The sequence below is a fragment of the Caretta caretta genome, chromosome 12 (assembly GCF_965140235.1).
Source record: "Caretta caretta isolate rCarCar2 chromosome 12, rCarCar1.hap1, whole genome shotgun sequence".
NCBI lineage: Eukaryota > Metazoa > Chordata > Testudines > Cheloniidae > Caretta > Caretta caretta.
Genome location: NC_134217.1, coordinates 10,770,268 through 10,794,266, shown reverse-complemented (window position 1 = coordinate 10,794,266; position 23,999 = coordinate 10,770,268). Strand labels below are relative to the sequence as shown.

The 23,999-nt window shown below is 39.3% G+C and overlaps 1 long non-coding RNA gene across 3 annotated transcripts in view; it reads right to left on the bottom strand.

The window, feature by feature from the left end:
* Positions 1-23,999, bottom strand: part of LOC142068651 (uncharacterized) — a 160,976-nt gene that overhangs the window by 134,869 nt on the left and 2,108 nt on the right. For 2 of the 3 annotated variants that reach the window (XR_012664550.1, XR_012664548.1), the window contains exon 2: positions 23,565-23,647. This is a non-coding gene — a long non-coding RNA (uncharacterized LOC142068651). The remainder of the gene's footprint in view (positions 1-23,564; positions 23,648-23,999) is intronic. The other variant, XR_012664549.1, reaches the window with a different exon arrangement.

Genomic DNA, 23,999 nt, shown 5'->3' with positions numbered 1-23,999 from the left:
AGGGCCACAACTGCCGTGCTGCAGCTGTGGCATTGTAGCACTTCAGTGTAGACTCTACCGAAGCTGAAGGGAGGGGTTCTAGCAGAAATCATCCACCTCCCTCAGAGGCAGTAGCTAGGTTGGTGGAAGAATTCTTCCTTTGTTCTAACACTGTCTATACAGACGGTTAGGTCAGCTTAACTACTTCACTCAGGTGTGTGGATTTTGCACATGCCTGAGTGATATAGTTGAGTTGACCTAACTTTTTAGTTTAGACAAAGCCTTACAGCATTCTCCTTTCCCCTCCCTCCCCTCTGATCCTTCACAGGAGACCTTACTCACTCTCAGTCATTTGCTACCTACACTACAAGTCCCATGAACTGGGAGCAAAGCCAGGCATAGGTGGCAGCACGGCCTGAGCACCCTTTAAAAGGACTAGCCCACCCTGGGACATCAGAGCAGCTTGATTTCTTTTAGTTTTCCATTTTAAAGTCACACTATGCACAGAACTAAATTTCATAGTACATTATAGCACACTGTGTTCATATATACATTATTTACCCTCATTTGTACTCTTCATCTTTTTGCTTATGCAGCACATGATAATCAGAGCCAAGTATATGCAATGATAGCAGTGCATGGGTTCAGAATCCTCTCAGTACTTAATTCCTGTCCCTTGGGCCGGTGGGGGGAAAAACACGATAGAGATGACTATCTTCAATCACCCAGGGAAGAGGCTATTTCTACTGCATTTCTTTACTTGCCAAACCATATAACCACTCTTATTCATCTGAAGTAAAGTACTATACTGAAAGCCTTCTGACCGACAAGAACGTTACTACTGGAGATCACAGAAACCAATACAAAGGTAAATAGGAACATGCATGGACTGCTTCAGTAAAGGGCAATGGAAACACTTTGCACAGAGATTATGGGGACTTAATTTGATTAAAACTTCAACAGTACTCACTGTATTAGAGCATTTAATTAATTTACTGGAAGGTTAGCTTCAACAATGCCATTTGATAGAAACTTAACCTGAGAGTCAGAATGTCTGAAATGAGCAAGAGAGCCAATGTATATGTTGAACAACGAGTTAACTCGTACTTAATAAAGAGTAATGGAAATAATCCTACAAAAAATCCTGATAAAGCCACTGAAAGTTAGGGACATTGAAAAAAATAGCAGTACCTGAAACCTTTTTGCAATACTCCTGTGTTTTTATTTATTTACTATTAAAATGTCTACTCTCTGTCATACTACACAACTCGAAATTGAGAACTACTTATCTATCAACTGGAAACGGAGCCAATGATTTATTTCATAGGAGTGTTGGGCTGAATTCATTAGAACTTTAAAATCATCTGATAAAAGGCAAAGTAGTAGTATTGTCATTGATAACTGCTCTCATTTCCACCAGAGATTACACTATTGCTGTGCCTCAGAATTGAGAATAGCTTAATATTTGATTAAAAATACATTTTGATCCCATAGGAGAAAGAACTAAGGTTATTGACAGTCTGTTCTTCTCTAACTTCTGTTTTTTGCATTTGTGCATAATTGCCAGTGTACTATTTCTACACTAGTTAAACTTAATTAAAAATGCACCTAAAATAATAGCCACTACATTCTATGTGAAGAAGTGTGTAGAGAATTAAAGAAATGCTCCTGTTATCACAAATCTACCTAAAATTATTCTGTGCTTCTATTTCCCCTCCAATAAAACGGGGTTATTCTAACTTACCCATTCTGTGCTTGCGAGTTAAAGGTTAGTGCATGCTTGTCTCGTGCTTTATGTTTTTGAAGTGCTATTCTTAGTTTACTCTTTCAGCATGGAGGATCACACAGCAACATGGTGCAGGGGAGAGCAACACTCTCTTTCTGCTTACCACAGAGCCTAAAGGGGAGTGTTCAATTCTTGGGATAAATACATAGAGAAGAAATGGGAAATAGGATGCTTGTTAAACACTTTCTGCTGGTTTGAGGAGAAAGCTGTGGCTCCAGCCCACACACTCTTTGGTAGCCAGTACGTCCTTGTTGTTCTCCAATGCCAGGAGTCAGGCTGTAGTTGTGCCTGGTCCCTATGCAGGAGGGCAAGTGGAGAAGCTCACAGGACCAAGCCCCATATATTTTTTTAAAATGCTTTTAGAAGTACTATACACAGGGTGTACTGCATTTGTATACACTAATTTATTTTATCCTCCATGCCCAAACCATCATATTAAAATTTCAGAGAGAAAAAATTATATCTACTTCAGTAATTTACAAATTAAGAACCATGCTTTAAAAACGTTTGACATCAACTAGTCAGACATGCTTACATATTAGTTCAGGCATCTTTAAGCCTTTGTTTAAGGGTTAAAATACATTCTGGGGAAATAACTCACACCTTTCTTGGTGAAACTCCTGTGCACACAATATGTAAGTATAGATGAGGAGGAATCTTACAGCGAACAAAAATACAAACTATCATGTCAAAAACCCTGAACTACAAAGTTTTGAAATCCTTGTACTAGATGAACTAATGCTTGTCTCCAGTCTCTCTACCTACTTTCTCATCACAGAATTTACATAATCCAGTTTCGAACTACATTACACAGATAGAAAATGAGTACTTGTGGCACCTTAGAGACTAACAAATTTATTTGAGCATAAGCTTTCGTGAGCTACAGCTCACTTCATCGGATGCTCACGAAAGCTTATGCTCAAATAAATTTGTTAGTCTCTTAAGGTGCCACAAATACTCCTTTTCTTTTTGCGAATACAGACTAACACGGCTGCTACTCTGAAACCGGTCATTATACAGATAATGCCCCTGGAGATGATTTACAGAGTATTTTGCAGTTCTCGTACGCAACCTCCTATATAGTTCTCAGAATTCCCATTATTACCTAGGCATTTCAGGCACTTTGTGAAAGACAGAAGACTTTACATCTTCTTATCTAGGGCACCAGAACCACAGATGTTGATGATCCAGAAATATGAATGGTTTAAAAGACAAACGGCCCAATCCCGAAAGGTGTCAAACTCCTCCTCTGTGATACTGAGAGTGCTCAACTCTCACTGACTTAAAACAGCTGAATTAGGGCTTTAAGGTGCTTAACACCTTGCAGAATCAAGTCCTAGAACACATGAAGGAATTTTATATGAATGCATACAAATGCAGAGGTGCCAGGTACGTCATCATGCTCAGTGCTCCTTCAATATAGTGGGTGTGTCAACAGCCAGTCCAGCACAAAATGAAGCGTTCCTGAACTTTTTCTTCAACTGTCATCAAAGTTCGGACTTGGCCTTTTATAAAATATATTGTGGTTTCCACATCAGTTCATTTGGTTGTTAAGGCAAATTTGAAAAATAAAAATAAAGCCCATGTCTTAGAAAAGGTGTTATTCCTGCAAGCTAAAATCCTTTATTCAGCAACAGAACACACAAAGCACGAGGTGGGGCAATATAAGCTTTCCCACAGCACATCATCAATGTATTTCTACTCTGACTCTTATGAGTTGGAGGGTGTTCAGTCTCAAAGATCATTCATTTAATGGCCTCTTTGCTGAGAATACCAACAAGGGTTCCAGTTGGTGCTAGTTCTGTAGGAGGTTTGTGAGGTTGACAGTTGTCCACTTGCAGTAACCTCATTTCAATTACTATAAAAATATTTAATTTCACACAGGCTACCAACAGCTATCAGATTGTAAAAGACTCGTCTCTAGTGACTGGGATGAATTTGAACCATGGCTCTCATGGGTAAAAAGCTTTTCAGCCATCCTGCTTGGCCACATTCTTTCCTCAACTATATTGTCTAATTTTAAGTTTCAGAACCATTTAGACTACTGCCCATGTTAGAGCCCTCTTGCAATAGCATTGCCAAGACAACTTACCTTGTTCTAAAAGGCATCAATGATTTAATTTCTCAAAACTTGATAAAGCATCACTTGTTGTATAGCAACTTTTTTGGAGTACATATAAAAAGTATTACAACAGTGTTTGGGCCAGATCGTCAGGTCCATTGGAGTTATTCTCAGTGCACTTATGGATGGAGCACCATAGGTACTTATCTCCCACTTTCCCTCCCCTGGATTCTATGGGCAGCCAGGGGCTAGTTCTCAGTGCTGCTCTAAACTGCATCAGTAGTCAGCAGCTCAAGATCAGAAAGTGGCATGCCTCACACTCATTCCTTCTCTCACCTCCAATGTACCCCACCACATGGTTTATGCTGTGAGGCAAGAGCAAGTGGCACAGAATACTATGCTGGCTGTACATCACCGGAGGATTCTCATGTTCCCTCTGTACCAATACAGTGGCCAAAGGGGATGAGAAAGAGGCCAAGACATGTCCCTTTATGTTGCAAGACTGCAACTATAAACAGCCCTATCTATATATCTTTACTAGAGGCATTATGTACATTACTAAATATAACCTGCATTATAGCATATTATTCTTATAAAACAGAAAGTAGGGTAGAGAGAACTATAGTCATGTACACTTGGACAGAGCAAAATGTATTTAGCACTGTCCAGAGTCTTCTGCACAACAGAGGAAGTAGTTGAGGAAAAGCTAAGTGAAGAACAGCTAGATTTCAACCCAGACTATCATGCTGACCAGAGTTTTCACTCTACAGGCTTGTCCACACAGTGTTTTAGTCCATACCAGAGGGATGAAAATTTTAGTCTGAACTCATGTTGTACATTAGCTAGTCCATGGGGACCATCCTGGTGCACACTAAAAGTTCCCTAGTGCACATTAATGTAGGCCCATTTCAAGCAATACTACATTCATGTATGCTAGGGAACTCTTAGTGTGCGCCAGCAGGGCCCACACTGACCAGTTTGTGCTGACTAAAATTTATACCCTGCTGGTGTGGACTAAGGCACTGTGTAGATAAGACCAAAAATAATCAGAGAGTATCAAATGGCAAAATACCACTCAGCACAAACTTTGTAGATTTTAAGAAAGCATTTCACAACCTCCACTGCAATTTTCTCTGGAGAATTGTTATGTATGCCAGCAACAATAATTAATAGAATCAAAGCTTTACATAAATGTGCAATATAAACAGTTAAACTAAACCCAGACTTCAGAAAATGGTCTGACATAGACAATAGTGTCAAACAAGGTTGCACTCTCTCACCTTTCCTGCTTCGCAATGCCATTGACTTCTTTATGAGAAAGCATAGAAGGATACAACACAGGCATCGTACAGCTTAACAACAGCACACTAGAAGATTTAAATGTTGCTGATAACATAACTCTTTTAAGTTACAGTTCAACTAACATGGAAGCAGAAATTGAAAGACTGTTTGGTGTTGCAAAGAAGGCAGGGTAAATAATTAGTTATGAAAAAACAAATCTAATGAGAACCCCAGCAACTCCCAATTCAAACATTACATTAGAAGACAAAGAAGGACAAGAAGTGAGTTAATTCATATACCTTGACATTAACATACAAGCCAATAGGGATAATTAAAAGGGAAAAAAAGTCACAAATTGGCAAGGCAGCAACTGCATTTACCAGTTTAAATGAGATTTGGTCATCAAAAAGCTACATCTTGAAAACCAAACTATGAATCTTCAACTCAAATGTCATTTCCAACTTAATATGTGGATGTGAAAGCTGGAAATCCACTAAAGGTATAAATGGACTTCTAAATGTCTTTGAAAGGAAATATCTCAGGAAAATACTACGTATTAAATGGAATGAATTTAAAACAGATGTAGAGATTCAGAGAATTCAACAACCCCCTTTCTTCAAAAAGTTATCCAGAAAAGAAAACGGAAGTATCTGAGGCATGTGTTAAGACTGAAGCCAGTACAGCTGCATAGCAGGTGTTCTGCTAGGTAGCTGGAGAAATACACAAAAGGGGCCAACTGAAAGACTCCCTCTATCAAAAAGCACTTAGAGAGGGGAAATTTATGGGACTTAACAACAGAGCACCTGCAAAGAACAGTCCAGAATGGACGGGGATTACTGAGCCTTATTCTTCCATGAGCAATGACTGATGGTGTGGGAAACACTCAGATTCACAAAGAGGGAGACTGAACTCTGTCAAAGCTAAGGAAATTATACAAAACCTAACTGCAATACAGTTGCACAATTTTCTCAGGTGCCCACCTCCAGCAGATCACTGCTACGAATCCAAGGGAATGGTCCAAGAAGAATTTCTCTTGTCAGTTAACTAAGTTTGGTCCTTATTCATTACACAACCCTACTGACTAAACCTGGGCCAAATTTTCATAGCTATGCGCAAAGTAGCACTTGCAACCATCCCACAAAACCTGACATTTCGGGCGTGGGGGAGCATGAGGAGGGAACTAGGTAAGTGCATGTAGAACTGTCCACTGAACATGCAATTATCCTGCCTGTACTTAAAAAAAGGCATGGGTCTTGTAGGGCGAAAATAAATTCATGTGCATTTTGCCAATCTGAAAACGTGCTTCCTCTTCCCCCATATGACAATACACCATCATCAATTATATTTAAAAGGACATGCTTGTTTTCATAATGCACATTGTTGTCTTGTTTATTTTAACAACAAATGGAAGGTATTTCAAAGAATCTAATGACTATTCACAAGGGCAATTTTCATTAACAATTCTACTTTTCCAATGTAACTCAGATTCTGCTATTTAAAAATCCCCTTTATTTTTTTCAGTGATCAAAGGTCAAACTTCTCACATTCTGGATGTAACAACCTACATTACAGCTGTAAATATAGCCTAATAATTCTTCTGAAGTCTGACTGAACTTTGATAAACTGACTTCTCTAACAGCTGTACTCCAAATAAAACAAAACAAAAGAAAACTAAGTAAAAGATGCTGACCTTGTACACCCTACATTACGCCCTCCAAAAGAAAAGTGGAAAAAAGTGAAGGGAGACATGGTTTCTGATCTTCACTAATTTAAATCAGAAAGCAGTGGGAATAATAGCAAGACAGGACATATTAAGTGACAACTTTTATGACATTTCTTTGAGGATTAAATTTAGTAGGCTGCACAAAGAAAGATCCCCACTGCTGGCCTAAGAAGTCTCATGTCATGTACATGGAGTTATTACCCAAATAACAGGATCCTCCCTATGTAGTGGAAAGAACTGTACAGAGCAAAAGTTTCAAACAGCCCATCAACAACTTCCATCAAGCCAATACAGAATAATCATGATATCCCCATATACAGTACCTGGCATGAAAGCAACTCTTAAAGAGCCTACTTTGCACATGCACAGCCCAAGGCGGAAGTTGGCTGACACATCAGTTTGTTAAAGTGCAGAGTAATCAGAACACCTTGGATCATAAAAGGTACACCCTCTTGTATCTGAGGAAATACACAACTATGATTGACTGTAGCAGCAGACTCATTAGTCTTAATAAGAAGTCTCCTCATGATGGTGGTAGCTGGGTACCTTGTAACTACTGTCAGCTGATGCTATGCCTTTGCTCTTCTATGGTCCACTGACCTTGAGTTGATGTCTACGTGAAATGAACTTGCTACTCTTCCAGATTGGCATCCACGAAAACCATTAATGATGGACTGAAATTATTTGGGGATCGGGGAGAGGAATTACTTTTGGGTGATTGAAAAGCTACATCTCAAAAGAATGACTCAATTCAGTATTCAATCACGGTAGTTATAGAACAAGTTGTGTTTTTAAAAGAGAAGGGAGCAAAATTGGAAAGATCATGTGGAGTTGTTTAAATGGAAGAAAAAGGAAAACAGAGTTAAGCACACATTTCTGTGCTCAATTCCCTGATTGAACAGGGAGTTGGGCTGCCCCTGAAGTCTGGTTACTGGGTGGGTGGAGGATTCAGCACAGAAATCCATGCTTGAGTTCATTTTCCGTTTTTGGTTTGCAGTTCACCTGATAGAATTCTGTGACTCAGTCTGAAGTGGTCCTAGATCTCTGAATGTTTTTCATCCAGAAGGTAATTAACACTCAGGTGTCTGAAAGAGACAAATTCTAGCAAGTTAGCTACCTTTATTTTTGGAAAACCCAGTTCTGTGACTGAAAGATGCCATACCTTAAACAGTGGAAGTGTTATTCATTGGAACTGAAGTCTGGTTGAATAACTGTACAAATTAGACCTTTGTCCTGTTTTAGGCCCTTATTCAGCAAGGTACTAAATCATATGCCTAACTAAGTATTTGAATAAATGATGTTACTCATGCTTAAAATTGTGCACATGCTTAAATACCTTACTGAATCAGGCCCTTAGAAAGAAAATTAGACTTTATTAGAAATATTCACATGAAATAAAGAATAGTTTGTAACAATAGTTGAAACAGCAAAGAACAAACAACATTAATTCTTACAATCCTCTTTAAAAACAAATATTAAGGAACAATTTCAGAAAGCATAATATATAATATGCAGGGTGCCAAGTTATGAACCTGAATGGACTAAACTTTTCCTTTTTTCCCTGCTCTCCTTTTTGAATTTTAAATTAGTTGCCAAGCCTACACCAAGGAAACATGTAACTATCATATATTCTTTATAGCACAAAGTTAGAATGAAAAAAGATCTAGTCTCATTCTAATTTTTGCTGACATGGGACACACACTAGACTTCTGAGCTGGTCCTTTGATTTGCTTCATTAAACAATGAAATAATTAAGTCCAATCCCTACAATAACATTTCCTAAGAATGTCTTCTTTTGCAGGTAATGAACTCTGGTCTCCTGAATCTTGTGAAGCTTCTTTAAACCACCTCATTACGGTGAGTTTTTCACTAGTTAGGCAATGTATTGATTAGAACAAGGCTAATCACTGTTTGATTAATTTTGCTTTTTTTCTATTGATTATTCATGAACTGATCAGGATTTTCTTGCAATAATTTGTTATTCACAATTATTCACAGAATCCATTTTGAAATTCTTGGTTTAGTACTTTGTTTGCAAACTGTTGCAATTATTCAATACTGAAGTGGTTTTGCTTGGAGAGAGGCAGAATTTTCCCAAGTCGAGTGTCTAAATTTAGGCATGTAAATCCATATTTAGGCACCTAAGTAAATGGCCTGTCTTTTCAAAGGTGCGAAGTATCCACAACTCAGTTAGGAGCTGCAGCTGCTCAGCCTCTTTGAAAAATCCATCCATTTATTTAGATGCTTAAGTTTACCCTCCCCCCGTTTCGGAATACATGTTATTATGCCATCAGTTATTTATTATGTAGAACGTAATAAATAGGGGTTTTTTAAAAAGTAAATTACACTTGGATAGTCAATAAGTTAATATTTAATGTATCTAGTTGTAATTTAAAAGCTTCTAAAAGTTTTGAGATCTTATAAACACTTCTTGTACTTTTTTAAAGAAACATTTCTGTTAATCGAATATAAATCTTGCCCTTATAAGTAGCTTACTCAGGCTGCCAGAGGGCACTATCTATAATCAGAAAGCTGGAAGATTGCTAGGTAGTACAAGGCAACAAAAAAAGCTATGAACAGGAAAGAAAACACTATGCACAGCATCCAATACCTTAGCACAGTTGTAGGGAAAAAACTTTTTTTTAGGGGTTACACGACACTGTCAATGAGGTGGGAGAAATTGAGGCTGAAGCATGACAGCTACAAATGTGAAGATACGAAGTTTAAAAACCCTGTTTTAAAAAGGTAAAAATGTCCTTTGGCCACACTGCTGAGGTAAGAAGTCACAGGAGAAATAAAGCGATGTGGGCATAAAAGATCTCTTGTACAGAAAGAAATTCACTTCAATGCAAGGCTTAAGTATTGTGTTGTGCCTTGCATGGTTCTGCTACCCTGAGATGAAATCTATTTAGAGCATCCCCAAAACAAACAATCCACCTGTTCTATTGGAGACCCTTTCCCACCCCACATTTGGAAAGCTAAATGGGCCCAGACTCCACGGTTAATTAATTTCAAGTTTCTTTAGAATAGTATTCTTTTATAGGAGAAAGCCTAACAAACCAAAGGGCTAGGCCAGGGATTGGGGTGACTGCATTATGTTTCTGGGAGGAATCAAAAGTAACTTCTGGCAAGCAGGTGGTTCTGGGTATACTACCTGTAAGACTGACAGGTGCTGTAGACAAGTCTAAATGGAGACAATCCTCTACCATGATTTTCTTTAGCTAATTAGGAATATTTAGTTACTGTTTGTCCAACAGTTCAAACATATAAAGTGCTACAGAAGTGCCAAGTAGCATTTTCTGCCCTAAATTGCTCAAGAGGGAAAGCATGACTTACTGTTTAAACAAAAGAGAAAATATCTGAGGTACCATATCATGTGATCTTATCTTCCTAAATAAAGAAATACAACATTAACCAAGATAATTTCTCCTTTGCCCCACCCATAACTGAATCAATGTTAATAAAATTGTCTTTTTCCAAACAAAGCACCTAATTTAGGTGAATAATGAAGGGCATTAGCATGATTTTTTTTTATTATTACAGTGCTCGTGTATAGATCATTTCATTTCCTCTTAGTGCTAATGTGGAAATTGGAGGCTGCTGCTTCTTGAGAGCCCTGTGCAATTAATATTCTTCTTCGGAGTTTAGTATCAGATTCAAGGGGCACTGCCAAGGCTTGTAGGCCAAAAATTAGATCTGCCAGTTTTGTATTGCAAGTGTGTATACGTATGTTGCAGTGTCCATGTTTACCTTGTCTGCTCTGTTCTTGTGAGGAAACAGGGTATTTTGATTCACAAGAACTCTGCTTGTTAGGCTGCAACAGGACTTTATTAACATTAAGTGAATTAGGCAGGAGTAAGAAAACAACACATAATTTTGTTTTATTATTCCTGTAAATTTGAATAGACTGTCTGCTCACAAGAATAAAGCTGACAGGCTGAGCCTATAAATCTTTAGTATTAATTGTAATTGCTTAGAGTTTTTTTTAAACTTTCAAAAGAAAGTTGGAGTCATTTTGTCTCGGGGAATGAGAATTACCTGAATACTTAAGAAAATTGCGCTCCCATAAACGGATCACAGCCTGTACATTACGCAAACATTTTTTCTAAGAATAGCAGGCAAGATCCAAGCAGATAAATTATAGCACATTTTGACTAATACTGTTCTTGTGAACGTTACTAAATGTCAATGTATGCATATTAATCTACTTTGATCCCTGAGAAGTTCTGGCTATAGTTTCAAGCCAATATTTTCAAATCTGGGTGTGATGCTGCCAGATGCCAGCTCTTTACAAGGCTGAAGGCATTAGCTGAGAACGGATAAATTCATAGCTGGAGATTAGACCAGTTCACCTGTATGTTAGTTTTGTTCAAAATAGATATTAGTCTTATAAGAATGTATATAGCATTTAGCATCTATGAAATGCCTGTAAATTGCTGCATGCATTTATCTCACTTGTGATGTCGGTATTCCATGCTATAAGAAAATATGTAAGTTTTGCTTTATAATTTTGAGAACGTTTGCTCTGAACTTGTGAATCCAACCATGGGAATCGTCCCTCCCCCCGCAATCCATAAGGACTATCAAAATCAGGTGGGTCATCAAGGAACATCACAATAAAAAGGATTGGTTAATGGCCCTATCATATCTTGGAAATGCTATGTGCAAGGAAGCTCATCCTATGGACTTGGAAGCTGAATGAAGGAACCAAAACAGTCACAGGAAAATTTTCCATCTCTTCGTTGTTTGAACTCTCACAGGGCCAGAGCCACCAAACTGAAGCCAGAAAACCCCAGGGGATGCCTCCTGGGTCCACCCTGAGACACACTTTGGGCATGTTTATACTACAAAATTAAGTTGACCTATGTTAAGTCGACTTACAGCCACCACAATAATTACTGTGGTTTTTCACTTCCATACTATTCTCCTTCCGTCAGTGGTGTGCATCCTCAACAGGAACACTTCCACCGACTTCAGAGGGGCAGTGTGGGGGGCTCCAGACATGGAGCTCCCTGCCGGGAGCCCCAGGAACAACTGGGTTCCTGGCAGGGAGCCCGGAGTGGGGAGCTGAGAACCCAGGCAGTAGCCAGGCTCACAGCTGGACCCCCCCACCCACCCCAGGGTGACAGCCCCAGCTATGAGCTAGTCATGGGGGTCACAGCAGGGAACCCACCAGCCTTATTTGTCAATTTCACAGCTCCAGAGAGGAGCTGTGAAACTGAGAAAAATAACAGCCGTCAGCCAATGTAAGTAATGCATTGCCCGAACAACACTGACATAAGCCCTATGCCTCTTGTGGAAGTGGAGTTAGATGTCTGTGTCGTAGGGCACAAGGCTGTAGTGTAGACACTGACATAATTAGTTCAGTGTGAGCTACCTTACATCAACCTAACTCTGCAATGTAGACCAGGCCTTTGAACTGAATAGTTAAAAAAAATCTTTAGATAGTTTATTACAGGATTGGCTACTGTCTTTGGTGTAAGATCTAGGGTACCAATTGATCTGGGGGAAGTGACTGGTCCCCTGGGACTGGAAGCAACTTGAATATGGTGTAACTTGCAGTGTAAGCGACCATTTCTCTGAACAGCTGATCGTGGTGGGCAGGAGGCACTTGGAGGGGATGGGGAGCTGATCGGGTGGGAGGCACTGGGGAGGAAGGAGGAGCAGCTGATCGGGAGGCTGCTGGTGGGTGCTGAAGTAGGGCTCCTAGAGCTACTTTTTTAAAAAAAAGTGATAGTGATTTTAGATGCCCATCCTGATATCTTAAAGAGACCTGATTTATAAAGAGAGCTAAGCCTCTGGACTCTGAGAAGCAGGCCCCTTTAGGGCATCAAATTGGGCCCCGAAACAATTCTATATTCAAAAACCACCAGTCACTTTTGAAAATTTAGGCCCAATCCCATGGTTAGGCATCTAAATAGTAGTGGTTTTCCAAGGCACCAAATGCCTATAAAAAACACTCCAGTCATTGTGAGCTCCAGGGCTCAGATCCTCAAAGCTACTTAGGCACCAAGATACCATTAAGGATCTAGGGCCAGGTGCTCAGCACCTCTGAAAATCTGCCACTTTTATTTAGGCAGATTTAGGAGCTTTACATTAGGCATCCAGATTTAAAGTTCTGGATGGTTTTAGCACTAGAAGAGCCTGTTAACATTTGGAAGTGGATAAATAACATTTCTATTTGTAAGTGTCCCAAAATGTAAATCTTCTACCCTTTATGCCAGGAATCATTCAGCTCCTCACAACTAGTTACCAATCATACTTTTTGTTTATTTTTTTAGGGTTACAGGTAGAACAGAAACTTCTCAGTATAATATATTTAAAAATTTGACTATGTAATCCTATCATCTCCTTTCATAGAGAGATGGGTATAGATATGCTGTGATGCCTCCTCAATGCTCCATTATAGGACCCACGTTTGTGTGTTTATGTAGCGCTGTCAGTGGGATTTATTTTTCACTGTTTTACTTTGAGCTGCTACTGCTGTGTAGATCACACACAGGTTTATTTATCCATTCTATTGATTGTGTAACCTGGACAAGCTTGTGAGGTAAAGTCAGAGTTGTCTTAACTTTATGTTTGCTTATAATTTTGAAGCTTAAGACATCTCCCAATGACATCTTTATTGTTAGCACCAACGTTGTCTCCCTGTTAGCTCTGTAAGAAATCTGTGTGCACTCTTCAGTCGGGACTTGGGCTAGGTGACTCACGTACAGCATATTGCCAAACTACCCTATTTGCAGTTTAGGGATCAAATGGATTAAAACAGACATTTTTACATGTAGATGCCAAGATGTTAGATCATGCTTTTCTCATGCTGTTAAGACATGACTACACTCTCCTCTGACAGACAAGACTCTCCATATGATACATTAACCGTTTATCCCTGATGCAAAGGCCTTGGATGGTACCAAATTCTCTCAACATGTTTCTGCAGTTCTAAGCATTCTTTATCTGATGATATGTCATATTGGTTTTCAGATTCTTCTTACAATTAAGTTTATGCCTGCACTCTCCTACTTCATTTTAAAATATCTGGCTGTTCCACAGGATCCCACTTATGACCTCTGTTTGGACTGTTCTGTGTGATAAATAAGACTTTAAGATTTAGGGTTACATCACTTATCCCTTTTCCTTCCCCACCCCCATATAGTGTGTGTGGTGCCAAGAGAACAAGAAATCCAAAAATGCACCTAAGCCTATTTGGAAGCTAGGAAGATAGCCAAAATAGCATTATCCCACCATATCTATGCACCTGTGTATGTCTTACAATCATGGAAGAAGGTATCAGTTCATTAGTTGTGTTCAAAACCAACGCACACTAAATCTAATATTTTACATCTGACTGTTTCTGTCCAAAATAAAAACATTCTCCAGGGCTCACCAGCCCTTCATATCATGCTCATGTACCTGACAATAAAAGGGCCTGTGCCATATGTGAAATCTTTAAAACTTGCCCTTTACTTAGCTGGAAAACTTTGAAAACTCAGGGTAAGTTATAAAACATTACCTTGGACTCTCTTGGATATGTTGTTTTAGATCATCTTATGCCATATAAGATGTTTGGCAAAATAAATAAATAAAATAAAAAATACTTTAAGTCTTGGCTTGTTAACCACATTGTTGAAAGAGCAGTTTTATAAGGATTTTTTTGAAATGGATTTGCTGATCCACTTTTTTCTTTTTAAAGAGTGTTCTTACTCTGAGTTTTTTGTGGGTAACCTGTGGTCCAGGTCATTACCTACAAGGGTATTTTTAAAACATAGCACAGACAGAAGCTGGTAATGTATTTCAGAACAGGGAGCTTTTTACTGATGGTTGGCAATGAAATGCATTCATTTGACGTCCATTTTAACATCTCTAATAGTTCAAAAAAGTTTATTTTTAAAGTAACAACCTTGAAGCTCACAAACCCATATTGTTCAACAAAGCAACAAGAACAGATAATTCTAAACAGATTAAAAAAAGTAAACAAGCAACCCAAATCTCACACCTTATGTTATATATAGTGATACTTAAATCTGTAAAGACACTTTACATCTTTGTGTAGCTGTATTTTCCATGTTTTCTAAAGTCACATAAATTTCCAGAAATTATGATAGTACATACCCAAGTGACAGAGCCACTTATGCAGGCTCCCCCATTACCAAACTCATTCCAAAAAACTGGGTGTGGTTTAGAAGGCTTTAAAGTCAAAAGTGCTTCTCTAGCACTTCATAGGCTTTCTGGGAAATCACCTCTTTTAATTTTATTTTCTCATGCTCCAATGGAAGCCTTGCAGACACTTCATTTTGTGAAAGTTAGTAAAACTCAAATGTCAAAAAGCAAGGGAAGTTAATTAAGATGACTTATTTAGCCTTCAAGAGACCCTAACTTCAGGGTGTTACACCATCTTACAATAGCAATGGCTTTTTGCACCCACAAAAGGAACAGCCTCCTCAAAACACAATGAAGGTTAAATCAGAAGAGCACGGCCAAAAATCTGGTGGTGTCTAGTTTGCAGCAGTCAACATTAATTTAAAATCGGATTAACTGGTGAGCAAAGAAAGCAATATCATGAAAGGACAGACATTTTAGTGCAGTGGTTTTCTATCTGTGGTTCATGTATCCCTAGGGGTCCGCAGACTATGTCTAAGATTTCCAAAGGAGTCTGCACTTCCATTCAAAATATTTTAGGGGCCCACAAATGAAAAAACGTTGAAAACCACTGGTTTAGAGGATCAAATTACACAAGGGGGCATCACTCAAAAACAGCAAGGAGAAATCAGGACAACTTAGAACTCTGGTAACTAGCATAGTAAAATACAATGTTAAAAGGTTACCTGCAAATGATATCTTAATACACTGGATATGTGCCCTTTTTGCTTCTGTATCATGTAAAAAGAAAGCCTAAAAGGTTATTTGAGAAGAAAAATGGAGTGAAGAAGGGTCTGCTTGTTTTTATAATGTTTGTACTAGACTCCCAAAGGAGGGTAGGGTGAGGAGCATGATGACACAGGATCAGCATGGCTCACCCACCATAAGTGGAGTAAACATTGCAACTAGTAAAAAGGTAGCTGTACCATGTGCCCCCACCAAGAAATTTGGGTTGTCAGCCAGAAACACTCCTGGGATTCCTGTGCTATGCAGTCCCTCCACATCCCCCTCCAATGTGCCCACTTCTTGAATCAATCATCTGATCTAAAATACAAGATGCTCTCTCATACACAGAAATCTTTAGAACTACTTATCTGTACAAAGATTCTGATTTAGGTGATGCTTATTGACAGTTAAAAGCATGGATGGAAATGGTGCTTGCAGCATCTGTTAAGAGCATACACTTATCTTTCATCAAAATAGTTCACAGACTAGGGGTCTTATCAAACTCACTGCTGCTCCTGATTCTCAGATAACAGCAAGTATCTCTGGCTGGCCTGGAGACTGCAACCATTCTGGCCTAATATAGACTCCTCAAAGGTCATGAGACTTTTTAGATAAATGCAGCATAGGACAGGGCAGCTGGACTGTGCACTGTGTGGGATATAATGCTATAAGCCAGAGGTTGGCTCTTTCTGAGTTGCTGGGGGGTGCTCGATCACCAGTCTGTCCCAAGCCCCACCCCCACCCCACCTCTTCCCCCAAACTCCCACCCCACCTCTTCCTGCCCCTGCCCCACCTCTACCCGCCCCCTCCCAACTGTGCTCCGCCCTCAATCCTCCCCCCCCCCCGCACACCTTCTGCATGCCGCTGAACAGCTGATCACGGTGGGTGGGAGGCACTGGGAGGAAGGAGGAGTTGTTGACCAACAAGGCCCACCAGTGGGTGGGAGGTGCTGAGGGGCGGGGGGGGGGGGCTGACCAGGGTGGGGCTGCCGGTGGGTGCTAAGCACCCACTATTTTTTTCCATGGGTGCTCCAGCCCTGGAGCACCCACGGAGTCGGCACCTATGCAGTGAGCGCGTAACACATTTTGCACTGACTTCTTATTTGCTTCTGGGTACAATTCATAGGTCTGGTGGGGACTCTAATGCTCTGAATGATCTGAAGCATGGCTATTTGAGGGTCTGTCTGACTCTCTACTTTTTCATAACAGTTCAAACCATCACCGAGGCTCTCACTGTCAATCATATGGTTAAAAATTGCAGGACCAGCCTTAGGGCTTTCTAGTTTATGTCCTCATCACTCCTCTGGGGAGTTTCACGACAGTTTGAGTTTAGAAAGTTTTGGAGCATGACACAGGATTATTTTATTTAGCCTCGGTCTGACTTTTTTTCAGTTTCCGCTTTAATTTCATTCCTGAGTAAACAGTTTCTCCCTTTCACTTAGCCACAGTGGGTGGCTTTATGCCATATGTTGTTTTTTTAAGGTCATGATTCTACAATGGGAATCCTTCCTGAATAAGAGGCCAAAAAAAAAAAAAAAAGAAGAGAGGCATTGTGTTTTAGTGGATAGGGTATGGAACTGTGATTCAGGTATCCTGGGTTTATGCCAGTTCTGCCCCTGACATTTCTGTGACTTAGGGCACCTCTCTGTGCCTCTGTATACCCTCCCACTCTTTGTCGCTCTTGTATAGATTGTATAGTCTCTCTCTAAATAGATTGTAAACTCTTTGGTACAATAATCATCTCTTACTAGGTGTTAGTTCAGTGCCTAGCACAACGAGGCCCTGATCTTGATTGGTGCTTCTAGGCACTAGTGTAAATTAAATAATAATAAATTTGTAGGGTTTGACCCTAAAAGCCCAATCCAGCAAACAATGAAGCATTGAATACCCTTAGTCATATGAGTAGTTTTATTGAAATTAGTGGTATTACTCATATGAATTAAGTTTATCCTCTATTTGCAGAATTGGTCCTTAATGTATAAAAAGCAGTTAGCTGCCATGGAATAAAGTAAAAAAATATTATTATAATTTAATATGGAGAATAGTCTAAAAAAACCCCAAATGTCCAGAAACCTTCAGAACCTATTTTACAGACTGGATTTTATTTTGAGAAAACAGTAGTCAACAGAGAATAGAAAATGAAAATAGTCTGTTTTTATAAACCAAATGATCAAGGCATTGTCTTGAAAGAGTTAAAACAAATATATTGAGGGATTACAAAACCTGGTAGAAAGGAATTGACCTGGAATTTCTCCAAAACAATTAGTTTGACACTCTGTCTCTAAAAAAGCGTTATGGCTAAGCATGCTGGCTTTATATTGTAGTGGCAACCAGCTAAAATACCACTAGAGTTTACTTCCATCTTAAATTCATGAATAGAAATTGGGACAGAGTGAAGGGGTGTGTTTGGGAGAAAAGTATCTGAAATTTTTTGTAAAAGATGCTACTTCTAACTCACGACTTATTCTTTATGCAGTTTTTAAATGAGGACACTTAATTTGTTTATATTTTGTACTAATATGATGTTCTACTAAAATATTGATTTGTGATAACCAAGGCTGTGCTTTAAAGTATAAAAGAGTGATTAAAATGCAATTGCCTGTGCTGGACCAAAGAAAGCTGCCACAGACCCCAGGTGTATCCAGTAACAATGCAGAAAACTTCTGGTTTGTTCTCTTATACTCCGCAATTGAAGCAGTCTGTCTGTGTCAAAAAACTTGCTGAATTAAAGCTATCATAATCTTTCAGCATGAAAAATTATGAAAGAAGCTTGAATTTTGAACCATAACAATAAAAAATAAAGTTCCTTCTGCAAATTACAACTTGCCCCAAGCTAAATGTGCACCATAAATATGGAGCATGAAAACTAACTGCCAAGCATTAGATGCCTTAGTTCCCTAATCTATGGTTATTCCCCCCCAAAATAAGTGGTCCAACAGTTGATTTAGAAAGTTACAGCATCACCACAATCAACGTTATAAGGAGTAATGGCTCTGTGCAGTATAAACCCTAAATTTTTAATGGATATGCTGAATTCAGAGCCTATTGCTATCCCACTGTTATGCAACTACCAGTAATGTAGAGTGGCTAGGTTTGTCAACTTTATTTTGAGTGTATTTAGACAGCTGACACAAACTCTCTTTTAAAGGGATTGCTGTTCAAATGGTGCATATCTGCTACAAAACATGATATATGGGTCCAGATTTACCAGACTTTTAGAAATCAACACATAAAGCTATTCTTTTACAACAATTAATCTAGAGGAGCAGCAAGAAATTATTTTAAAAAAGTCGCCTTCTGAAGCTGGTTTACAGAATCTCTTAGGTGTCATTATGCCAGTAAAAGCGGAGATCTGACAGATCTGGACCATCTGAAACGGCTGAAAAAGTGACACAGTACACAAAATTATATTATCTAAAATGGATCAAGAGAAGATCCAGAGATCCAGACCTAGCACTGGATAGGGGCCCAAATACTAGCTGACTGCTATTTGCTGATTGTTTGCTTCAGCAAGCTGGGACTTACTGGAAGACATCTCAAGAGGCTCTGTCCACTGCAAACCTACTAACCTTCAGTTCTCTAACAGTTCCTTCAAATGTGATAAGAACTCTGTATTCCCAATCTCTAAATGTACACATATAGTAGTTAAACTAACCATTTTCCTTTCCAAGATCAAGTAACAAGCAATTATCTTATGATACTGGCTTATGTATTGTCTTCGGATGGAACACCATCCCAGAATAAACTCCCCGCTCCTACTACAACTTGAAACTCTAACAGCTAACAGCTTCTTTTAAAGGACGCCATAATACTTCACATCACAGGCAACTCACCCTGTGCAACTGTGGGGCTACATTCAGACTAGAGGTAAATGAGTAAATTCAGACCAGCTTAACCCAGGTCTGCATTTGGTCATTAGTTTAACTCCCGCAGTCACTTTTACTCTCCTAATATTTTTAGATATATTCATTCATCAAATAGTGGAAGATCTTAGCCCCCAACACTTCCTTACTGTCACCAGGACAGACTGTAAACATTAGTAATCCTCTTTCCTTTAGTCCCTAGGATAGTTGTCTCTCAGTAAATGAGGCCTAGGTGACCTCTCTACAACATCAGATTTCTTTCCACTACCTATCTAATCTCAGACCAGAACCTTTCATTCTTCACACACGCCCTAAGTGAGTTTAACAGAGGCTGGAGAATGTTGCATTTTAGCTACTGGAGCTGGAGGCAGTTCCCTTCCAGTGGATATTAATATTGTGAAGGTGTATAAAAAATTCAAATTGCAGCTCAAAGGAGCCATCCATAAAGTCACAATCTTGCCACCTTCATGCAAGCAAAGCTCCCACTGAAGCCAATGGGATCTTTGCCTACATAGCAGTGACCAAATAGGGTCCTAAAAGGCACTAGTCTCAATGTTTATTTCCAGAAACAGTGTACAGTGTATTTTTTTTTTTTTTTGCTATTTTCATCCAACTATGTCAGTACATTTTCTTCAAATGCTTTCCTGACTGCTTCAAAATAATCAAGAGCAGGTAGACCTATTGTGTAGCGTCCCATTTCACTTCCAGCAACCACGATCCTTTTCTGTTAAAACAAACTGATCATCTGCTTGGGTTACTACTAGCCTCAAGAATTACAAGGAAAGGCTGGATTCTTTTTAAACTAATCTCACCCCCCAGCTCTATTGTTTGACTTCTTTCCTTGCAAAATTCTACTAGCTCTTCCCTCTACCCATTTCGTTCCTTGTTGCTTCTAGACTTAGTCATCCCTGATTAAAAAAACAACATTTCTTGCTATTCTAAGACTAATTGCTTCCTCCATTCTGTGCCTAGTTTTTCCGTGTAGTTAGCACTCTTCCCTGAACTATGCTATAGACACGATTACATGTGTATGGAGAACATATTGGTGCGACACAATGACATGCTGAAAAAGCCTTTAATCACAAGTGGCATGAGTAAATTATACAGGTCACCTCATCTGAGTGCTGATAAAATCTTCACATCACCCCATACAATCATGTATTTTGTATATTCTATGTACACTGCAGAAATTAAAACAACTTTAGGAATTGTTTCCTCTTAAATAATGGACTATTTAAAGGCAGATACAAGCGGTGTTCTAAAACGGACTTAAAATTTTCTATTCTACAACATAAAATACTGGGTCAGAGTGACTTATCTTATCTCCTTCTAATGGCATAAAGCTCTTTCTTCTAGCTCAGAAGGACTGTAAAATATTAAAATCATGACTTTTTAAGCATAAAGAAATCCCTGTCACTAGCCCAGGTTTGAATCTTTTCTGTTCTTCACCCACAATAAATATTTCACATGGCCTGGCAATTTATCCTGTGGATGTCCTCTCCATATATTATATATACGCACCCATATAACCTAGACTATCCAAACTGTTACATCTTTTCAGTGTTTCCTATGACATTTGGACAGAGGCTTTACTTTATATGTATGAGTACACACTACATCTCCAGTCTCTCTGATCATTAACTCTTACTTAGAGTTTCTGGAGAATTAAATATTCAAATATTGTTAATATTGCACCTCTGAACACTAAAATTAAAGTTCAAATAAGATTCTCATTCCACATGCTGATGTAACATCCTTTTTGGCTATATTATCTGGCACAATGTCTACTTTGCTGTTAAGATATCAAATAGACTGTAACCCCTTCTACTAACAAAGGGGTCTTCCTATATTCTAATTTGTTGTCAATCAGTGTTTCTCAGTTTATTGTTTTGCAAGATAACAAGTGCAATATTGCTCTGGCTGTAACTGACTGAGGCTGAGAGACTGGAGGTACTGAGGATGAGTCACTGCAGCTGCAGTTCTTTCATTTAACAAAAGCAAATGCTAAGAAGCAGACCTGGGAAGTGATTAGACAGAATGATTAATGACTTTCTGGCCTGGTTATTTTAATGTTTTCTATGCCCATCAACATAGCATTTGGGTGTATAACAAATTGAAAACAAGCAACACATTAAATTACTCTTAATAGACAGCACTAATACCTTTCCTCTCTTCTCCATGAGGATGGGTGAGGGCTGGGATGCTGGCATAGAGGTGGGAGCTATTTCTTCTCCCTAAGATTGGGCATGGGTTCTTCTCATTTCCTGCTTTTCCTGAACCATGTGCTAAGGAAAAAGGAGAGTAACTGGCCTGCAGGAACTTTTGTCAGCAACAATACACTACAGCTGCTGTCAGCAGCAGCCAGGATGTATAAATTCAGTTACTTGGCCCTTGAAGGCCGGAATATTGCCTATGGGAGATCTTAAAACACACTTTATATTCGATTGATAAGGCCATTCCACTTTAATGAAGGATTTGAACCATGATAATTTCAAACAAACCATATGCAAGCCCATGGTTGCATACTCATCCTGAGCAGAACTTACTCCATTTTCAAAGCTGTTCCTAGTGGAATTTTTTTTTTTGGAATCTGGAATTAAAGTGATGCTTGTTCTTCCATAACCGTGCCCAGAAAGCACTTGCACCCAGAAAGCATTTGCAGCGCAGTGCTATTTCAGAGCACTTTTGGAGTTTGAGGTTTAGGTGTTTCTGGATGAGCCAACGTCTCTCCTGGTAACATATAATGGCTGTTCTCACCAGGCCCTTTAAGTGGAGGACAATAGGAACGGTCTTGCTGAATGAATGAAATTTAAGTTGCCTACGTTTTGGATACGTTCCTTGTGTATCCTGGTTTTTTGTTCTTTCTAAAGCAGAGTAGTCCTACCACTACATCAGAGAAGCTTCAGCTGAGAAAGGGACCTAATGGGCCCTCATTGCCTAAACCAGAGGATTAAGGGCTGGAACCAAAACCCATTGAAGTCAATGAAAAGACTCTCATTGACGTTAATGAAATTTAGCTCATGCCCTGAATTCCGGAAAGGTTTATGGAAATATGTTATTTTCCTGTGCTCCTGTCACCCCGCTCCATTATGTTCTTAAATTCCTCTTTGGGAGAATTACACCAGTGCCTCTGCCTCAGTTATGGCATATTCTCTAAAATCAGCAAGTTGGTCCTGACACAAAACTTGGCAGTTTCACTCCATTGTTATAGGCAGGAGCACAGAGGAACATGAAATATGCTGCTACTGTTGCTTGGTTGAGCTGGGTAGGAAGGAGAAACAGGTATAGGAAAGAAATTGCTTATTTTCCTGATAGTCTCGTATCTGATTGTCTCTTCACTGTGGTTCAGGAGAATATATGTAAGATCATACAGTAAACAGGATTAAAAGTGGAACATTTACCTTACAATCACGGCAACAACCCAAAATACTAACATTTATTTCAGTTGCAATAAGGTAAATGCTGTTCTAACCTTGCCTAATTCATAATATCAAAACTTCATAATGCTGAAAAGATTTTCCCTTTCTTGTGTATTCAAGAAAGCAAAAAATTATCTGGCCTAAATGCGTCCTTTACAAATTGAGCAGACAAAGCACTGGAAAACATAGTCTAGGGAATAATCCTACACTGGTCAGGTGGGAATGGACTGAGACAGTTCACAGCTTGCTGTACGTGTACCACGGATGGTACACAAGCTGCAGTAGGGTGGTATGCAGGTATGAGCTAGTCTGCCACACAATTCATGTCTGCGTAGACCCTGCTGCAACGCTCTAAAAGTTCCCTAGTGCATCTTCATCTACTCCCATTTCAAAACAGATCAAAGCACACTAGAGAACATAGTGTGAGGCAGCAGGGTTCACAAGGACACTACCTTTCACTAGACTGCCATGCACTACATATACATCCAAGCTTGCTACAAACTAAGTGTTTGTATAGACTAGCCTGATGTGGCACTCCAGGTCTGAGAATCGCTGGACTAGATATAACAGTATAGTGAACATTAACTTACCCACCTCCTCAAGGCCTGACTCCACGGATGCACCTTCTTTACTGGTCCAGTACTAGCATCCAGTACTACTCCTGGAGCCATTCCTGACAGAAGTTTGGAAAGAGGAGAAAAGAGATGGGGAGTCAGTGTGGTCCCTATGTGCTGGAAGAAAACATAGTAAACTTTCCTGACCCTCTGTGTCAGAGTACTCTATGCAGAGGATAATGAGGCCCAAAGGAAGCTTCTGCAGCTGGGAAAATATAAAGAAAACAAGCTGCCTACTTGAATACACTAATCCTATAATTTCCTGCATCTCGGTTTATTTTCAGTACTATTTCTGGAAAAGCATCCTTTGGTCCTGAAAGGAAAGAGGGGCAGGTGGGTATAAGGCAGTTTAGATAGCCTTACCAGGGGAGTACATAGCAATATGACATATACATTTCAGGTCCTGCTTCT